The sequence below is a fragment of the Pyrus communis genome, chromosome 3 (assembly GCF_963583255.1).
Source record: "Pyrus communis chromosome 3, drPyrComm1.1, whole genome shotgun sequence".
NCBI lineage: Eukaryota > Viridiplantae > Streptophyta > Magnoliopsida > Rosales > Rosaceae > Pyrus > Pyrus communis.
Window position 1 is genome coordinate 20,698,938 of NC_084805.1, and position 7,527 is coordinate 20,706,464.

The window sequence follows — 7,527 nt, forward strand, 5'->3', positions numbered from 1 at the left end:
AGGGGCCTTCATATCACCCAAGCTAGCTCTCTGACCAAACCCTCCTCCGTTCCCTCCACCATCTCTCCCAAGAAATCTCCTCTCTCAAGCCGTTCCAGTTCCTCTTACGCCGCACTTCCCGCTCCGTGATCCGTAGGTCAACCCTCCTCTCCATCCTCTTCGAAGACATCATCCGCGGCTCCACCACTGTCTTCTCCCACTCTGTTGTCCTCTGCTTCCAGGAGCTCTACATCCTGCTCCAGAGGATCTAGACCCTTCTTGAAGACTCCTCCAACGGCAGCCGGATGTGGCTCCTCCTCCAGACTGAGTCTCTAGCGAATAGCTTCCATGAGCTCACCATCGACCTCTCCACCTTAAGGAAGAGTTCTAGAACCAGACGGAGGAGAAATCCAAGTCGTAGCTCCTTGTTTGTTTACTATATATCCAAGTCAATACCTTTTTCACTGTGAGCACCCTTTCATACATCCTTGCAGTTAATATGTGTAATTGTATTGGAATGCAAAAAAAAAAAAAAAAAAAAAAAAAATTGTTAACGGGTGACCTAATAGATTAAGCGGTTAGGTTCGGAAGACCTGTTAGCTTAACAGGTCAGATTGAACACGACCCAAACCCAACCTGTTTACAGGTCTAATCATGGGGCAAAAAAAAAAAAAAAAAAAACCCACATACAAGCGTTTACGACCATATCTCCTAATATTGAAATCTTCTAATCAATCGTGGAAATGTCAAGTTAGACTTGGTACACTAATGCAGTGTGCCTCGGTAAATAACCATAGCATCAAAAAACATGTAACGCTTTGCCGACCTCCCATCTGCATCCCACACTGAAATCCGATAGAGTCCATCACAAGCATTTAACCTCCCCGCGTCCGCCATAGGCAAATAACAAGATTCTCAATACTCATTTAAAAGTTTGTTGTGATAAGGAAACTTTGTGCAAATATAGAATGCAGTAACAACATTCCAGTGATTGATCTAGGTGGAGCCGAAGGCGGTGTTCATACGTGTATAACTGAGCAGATACTCAAAGCTAGTCAAGAATTCGGTATTTTTTTTTTCTTTTTCAGGTAACTTATTGACTATCGAGACTTCAAATTCTTTCCTTCATTTTTTTAATGTCTCATGAAAGTTGAGGTTCCTCTATGAATCAATTAGTAATATAGAGAGTAACCCACCTCTTATAAGCTCATGCAATGTCTCTCCTCCCATCAATGTGAAATTCTTTCTCAACATACCCCCTTACGTGTGGCGACTTTCAAGCCAAACATGTGGACACCACAAACGGCGTTACGTGGAGCATGTATGGCCGTTAGACTTCACATGTGAGACAACCTGCTCTTATACCATGAAGAAAGTTGGGGCTCCACCATAAAACCAATTGGCAATATGAGAAGTAATCCAACCTCTTATTAGCCTACGCAAGGTTCTTTCCCCCATCAATATGAAATTATTTCTCAACAATGTCGAGCATCGCCTTGCCGGCCTTGGATCACAATCAAGGTATTGTTTATGTCTTCTATTTAATTACAAGATTGTCTGCATTATGTGAGCCTTTATCAAGCCAATTGATACACGTAAAGAATTATCTTTATTCCAGATTGATATAAAAAAATTGGAATATATGGATGGTTGACTTTAAATCATAGGCAAGTTTGAAAGCAATTTCTCAGCTTTATATGTGCACTAGTTTTTGACACGCTCCGATCCCGATGTCCGTGTTCGATCTCGATGTCCTACGGACATCGGGATGGTCACGTGCTGGCTGACACTAGAGGGTGACGAAAGCCATTTATTGAATGCAAATGTTGAGAACAAGAAATAAACAAGACTTATAAATTTAAATATAATGAATTAACATGCAATTGAGGAACGTGTTCAGAGCATACAACTAATTCGAGATATTAGAAAAGAAATAATATAAAATTGAATGAGTAAAGGAGTGGGTCCTACACTGAGAGAACTCGAAGATGCCGATGTGGAAGTGCCTTAACACCAGGATTATATGCTTCGATTCTAAGTCCTGAGGGGGCGCAAAACAAATATAAGTGAACAAAGTTAATATATATATATATATAATAAAACAGTTATCAACATACTAACCCCCAAAATTTTATGAAAACTAATAGCATAATAAGTGGTAGGTTTTCCAAAAATCCTAGCATGCCATAAAACCTTTCCTGAAACATAACTCGTATATAGTGTGCTAACTAGTGGTGTCAGTATCACCCGAAGGCATATAGAACTCTTCCTTCAGAAACTTCCTTCATAAGTATCAATCGCTCATAGGCTCCTACAACATCCAACCCAAAGGTCAATATAAGTATCAATCGCCTGTAGGCTACTACAGCACCCAACCCGAAGGTCAATATAAGTGACCACTAGATAAGCACAAAACCACTTAAAATAATATTTCCAAACATAGGTACATATATCTCAAAATCAACTTCACAGTATAAAGTCATCCATCATCTATACTATAAAGAAGTGTGTAAAAGTATGTTCATAAGCAGTATAAAGTCATTCATCATCTATACTACAAAGAACATGAGTTTGATAAAATATGGTAATTCAAAATATTCTAAGTAAGCATAATATCTCATAAAATGTTTCATAAAACATAGTCATTAAATCGTGCTTTTCATGTATGCATTTCTACTATTAAAACATGCATTTTAGAAAGGGTCCACTCATAGATACTCCATCGTCGAAGAGCTGTACAAAATAGGAATAACAAAATCGCAACTAATATTCGCACCTAAACACATAAAGTGTCCAATTAATAAAACTCTATTCAAATGATTGAATTTGGAAAAACGAACGTAAAAAAATGGGTCGAGGACATCGAAATTAGCCTAGGAGGGGTCCCTAACGAAAACCCGAAAAAAGTCAAAAAGTCAATGTTGAACGTTGACTGGCCAAAGTCAAAGTCAACGCTAACCGTTGATTGGGTCAACAGTTAGACAGGTCAAAATCAACAGGTTTGAGTTGATCAACCTAGGTCAAATTGGGTCTGAGCTTGGGCCTCTGGGCTTAGGCTGGGTTTTAAGGCCCAAGGGCCTAGGTCCGTAGGGTTTTGGGTCAAAGGGCATAGGCTGGAAAGCCCGGCCCAAAGGTCTAGTGAGTTGGGTTCTAACGAGCTGGATGCAAAGGCATGAAGGCCTAAGCCTACACAGCCCGATAGGGTTTAGGGTTTCCAATTAAGTGGGCATTGAAGTTTGGCCCGATTGTTTTTGGGTTAATAAAATATATAAAAATAAAAGGGTTTGGCTTGGGTTTAAACGAACCTAAGCCCAAGTTCCAAATGCCCCATAAGCCTAAGAGGCAGGGTTTTAGGTTTGGGCTTCCCTAAGGCTTGGGCTCAGATGCAACGGCCCGAATGCCTGATTTCGACGGATAGGACGCCGGAGCTTCCTCGGTTTCGGTTGACAGCAAAACGTCAATCTACCCTCCAATCTACTTACGAACATGAAGGTATAATAAAGGGGAAGAGTTTTTGTACCTGAGATCCAACAGAGAATGGACGAGGTGGCCGGAATCTTGTTCGAAATGCACAGGGCTCACCATATAGATTTGGGTGCCTCTGGGTGTCCTGGAGTTGGCAGAGACGAGGGGGAGTGAGAGAGGGAGTATAAGAAGGCAATGGTGGTACTGCGCCGTCGTTAGGATGGCTCAAGTGTGACAGTGGGTGTCGATCGAGAAATGGGAGTGCAAGCATGAGAGAAAGAGAGGGTGAGTGAGAAGGATAAAGAGCTGAGTAAGTGGGTTAGTAGGTTGCCACGTGGCAGCCAGTGAGAGGAGGAAAATATGGATTAAGGATCCGGATAGGGTAAATAAGTGGGGACTAAATTGAAAACTTCAAATACTTTTAGGGGAAATGTAAAATTACAAACTAAATTTGCGGAGGGGTTTTACAGTTTTCCCCTTCAATCATTGTGAGGCTCAAGGTTCTAAAAGACACTAGGTACTAGTCGAGAGGAGGCAGGCTGGGGCCTAGCGCCTAGGCACCTAGGCGGAGTCTAGGCGGGCGCTTAGGCGGACTAGACAGATTTAAATAAATCCATTATATTTTGTGTAAATAAGTGTTTGTTTATACTTAAAATATATATAATTTCATCATAAATTATAAAATAGAATGATATACGTATTATGAAGTATAGTCAGGCGCCTCAGCTGGTCTAGGAGTCATTTCTTAATTTTCAAACACCTAGGCATTAATTGGAGGGGGGTGACCAGCCGTCTAGCGCCTAAGCAGGGCATAGGTTGAGCTAGGCGGGAAAATTTAGAACAGTGGTGAGGCTAGATACACATTGAGGGAATGGAGAAGCTTATTTTAAGCTGGTACAACGGTCAAACCTTGCTTGAGAGTTACATATTCCCACCGGATGCAAGACCCGAGAATCTTACTACCGCTCATTTGCGAGACAACATTCCAGTGATTGATCTGGGTGGAGCAGAAGGCGGCGATCAAACCTATATAAACCAGAAAATACTCAAGGCTAGCCAGGAATTTGGGTTTTTTAGGTAACTTTTTGAGACTTCAAATACTCTTCCTTGATCATTGAGCAACCACTGCTTCATATTTTCAATTACTATGTTATGCGTTATCCGATTAATGTTATTTACAAAGCAGGTTGTCAACCATGGCATATCAGAAAGTTTGTTGAACGACACGATGGGTGTGTTCAAGGAGTTCTTTTGCTTGCCTGCAGAAGACAAGGCAAACCTCTACCCTAACGACCCGAAAAAAAAGTTGCAGGCTCTCAACCAGCAGTGGATATTTTGATTTGGAAGATGTTCATTTGTGGCATGATTACCTACGACACCCTTGCCATCCTCTAGAGGAATGTATGCAGCAATGGCCTCACCAGCCTAGTAGATATAGGTACCAAAGATATATAGATTCATGTTCTGAAAACTCCGTTCTTTTTTTGTTGCTATATGTGACATATATATTTTCATATCTACAAAGACTAATTATTGATGATGTGGATTCCAGAGATCTAGTTGGGACATGTTCTGCACAAGTGAGAAAAGTAGATATGAAAGTTTTGGAGCTAATAAGTGAAGGACTTGGGCTCAGAACTGCGTATGTTAGGGATGAACTTTGCCATAATGTGACACTCTCAGTTTATCATTACCCGCCTTGCTTGGACCCAAGTTTGACGTTAGGTGTACCTAAACATTGTGATCCAAACTCCATAACCATTTTACTTCAAGAAGATCATGTAAATGGACTTCAAGTTTTCAAAGACGGGGATGGATCAGTGTGGAGCCTATTTCACAAGCATTGGTGGTTAACATTGGCCATCAGCTACAGGTACATCAGTAGATTCAGTATGTACCCTTCTTTACGGGGAAGATTATATATAATTTTCAAAGCTGTCAATATAATGTTTGTTGATATAGTTGATAGTAATGGTACTTTAATAGATAGCTGTCAATATCATGTCGATATGAGGGCCTGAGTATATTTCCCCACATTCACCCTTCTTAATTACCATATGAAAACCCTTTTCTTTTTTATTGACATGAGATGTAGATTATCAGTAATGGGAAGCTGAAAAGTGCTGAACATCTGCTGCATTTTTCGTCGCACCTTCAAACAATTGCAATGTAGAACCTGCTGGAGCTCTTATTAGTGCAAGCAATCCACAACTCTATAAACCCTTTCAACACAAAGGGTTCTTTATCAACTATGTTTTGAAGCAAGGTAAAACCGAAGTTTTACTAGAAACGTTTACGCTCCAAGCTTAGTTGATCATCATGCAAGAATTTTAGTTTTGTATTGTTTTCATTTGAATATATAACTTGCTTTCTCTTTGCTCTATGTGGGTGGCAAAACTAGAACAACTGGTTCAAATTTATTTCGGTGTTGGTTTATAAATATTGTACAATAATTGCCAAGTGCAGTACTTTTTATTGGAAAGTTTGATCACAATAATTGTAGTTGGGGAGTTTTCTGGGATTGCAGGCAAAGAAAAAGGCTAGCATCTGCTGTATATGTGTTGAATTCCAACATTATGTAAAAATCTTAATTAACTCCATATCATGTATAGATATATGAAATAGATTACATAAAATAACAAGTAAATTTTTATTCATAACTGTCAGCTCCTTGTAACTACCATAACAGAAAAATTATGTCTTAAAAACTGACATAATAATAGGATAACCAAACAAAGAAAATACAACAAATTAAACTCTCAACTCCTAATTACGCTTAACTCGAACTCCATCCTTCTCTTGGTAGCCTAATATTCCTTCTTTACTCAATTTCCTTCTTCACTGAATCTTTTATTCAAATCACGCTTTGGAGCTTTCTTAGGATCAGCACCATTATTACGAGGTTGGTACTTTTTCGGTGCTGGTGGGCATGGGACATCTTCCGGTCGTATTATTCTACTTCCTTTAGTTGTTGGGGTCGTTGCACTTACTTCAGACAACTTGATCACTAAAATAAGTTAAAGCATACACTACTTTGCAACGAACAAACACAAGGCCAATGGAAGAAGCCTAAAGCCAAGTACTCAAGGAAATTATACGTTGATGTGTTGAGAATACTAAGCCCTAAATTTATACTGTTTGTCATAGGCTTGTTTCCTTTCCCGAAAACAAATGAAATCCTAAATAGGTTAAGCACATTTAAAGCTTTTCACACCATAAAAGGAATATAGCTTCATCCTAGAAAGAAAGGGAGCCAACCTCCCTTAGGGCAAAGTTAAGTCGGATAACGCGGCGGGTACAACAAAAGCAAAACCCAATAATAAAACCACACTGTTAAAGGAAAATAGAAAAGAAAAATAAATTCGTTTTATAATTTTTTCCTGTCCCTTAAAAGAATACAATGTTTACAAACATATATAGTATAAGTTGCATCGTATCACATACAAAAAATGTGTAAAAACGAAATACATTATCAAATAAAGATTTTTTCTGTCATTTGTATTATATTAATTATGTCAAACTCATATACATTGATAAGCTAATACACAATTTTTTTACAGCTTACACAACTTATTAAGCTAAAACAAAAAACCAACAGTTAGGTCTTTCCTTAATTATTCATTAGAAAGAATGTAACATTAATTGCATATTATTTGCCAAAAAAAAATAATAATAATAATCTTTGGTTGATGGTTAAAAGTTGATATGTGGATCGATGTGGCCCTCTTCGCAGGATAAACTGGTCGCCATCATTTTTCATGTGAGTATTGTACTCGTCATCTGGCCATTACATGCAAGAATCCCGCCTTTGTAGAGTCTTATTAATTTGTTACAACTTCAAGGGTTGGTCGGATTTGAACCACCGGGTGGGGCAGAACCCTTCTACAGTACTTGCTTGATAATCAAATTCATAGGGAAGTTGTATTTGACAGTAGTACCCCTATCCCTAATTTGCAGAACATCCTCCTTCATCATCATGATCTTTCCCCTGCAAAACTCTACAGGCCTCGTGTGAGTGCATGTTCACAAGAAACACCACTACCATGGCCACCAAAAGCGTATTCAAAAACTTCATGTTGTTCC

At 39.1% G+C, this 7,527-nt stretch overlaps 1 pseudogene; it reads left to right on the forward strand.

The window, feature by feature from the left end:
* The first annotated feature begins 4,315 nt into the window (after positions 1 to 4,315).
* On the forward strand, positions 4,316 to 5,754 carry LOC137727715 (flavanone 3-dioxygenase 2-like; annotated as a pseudogene).
* The last annotated feature ends 1,773 nt before the right edge of the window (positions 5,755 to 7,527 follow it).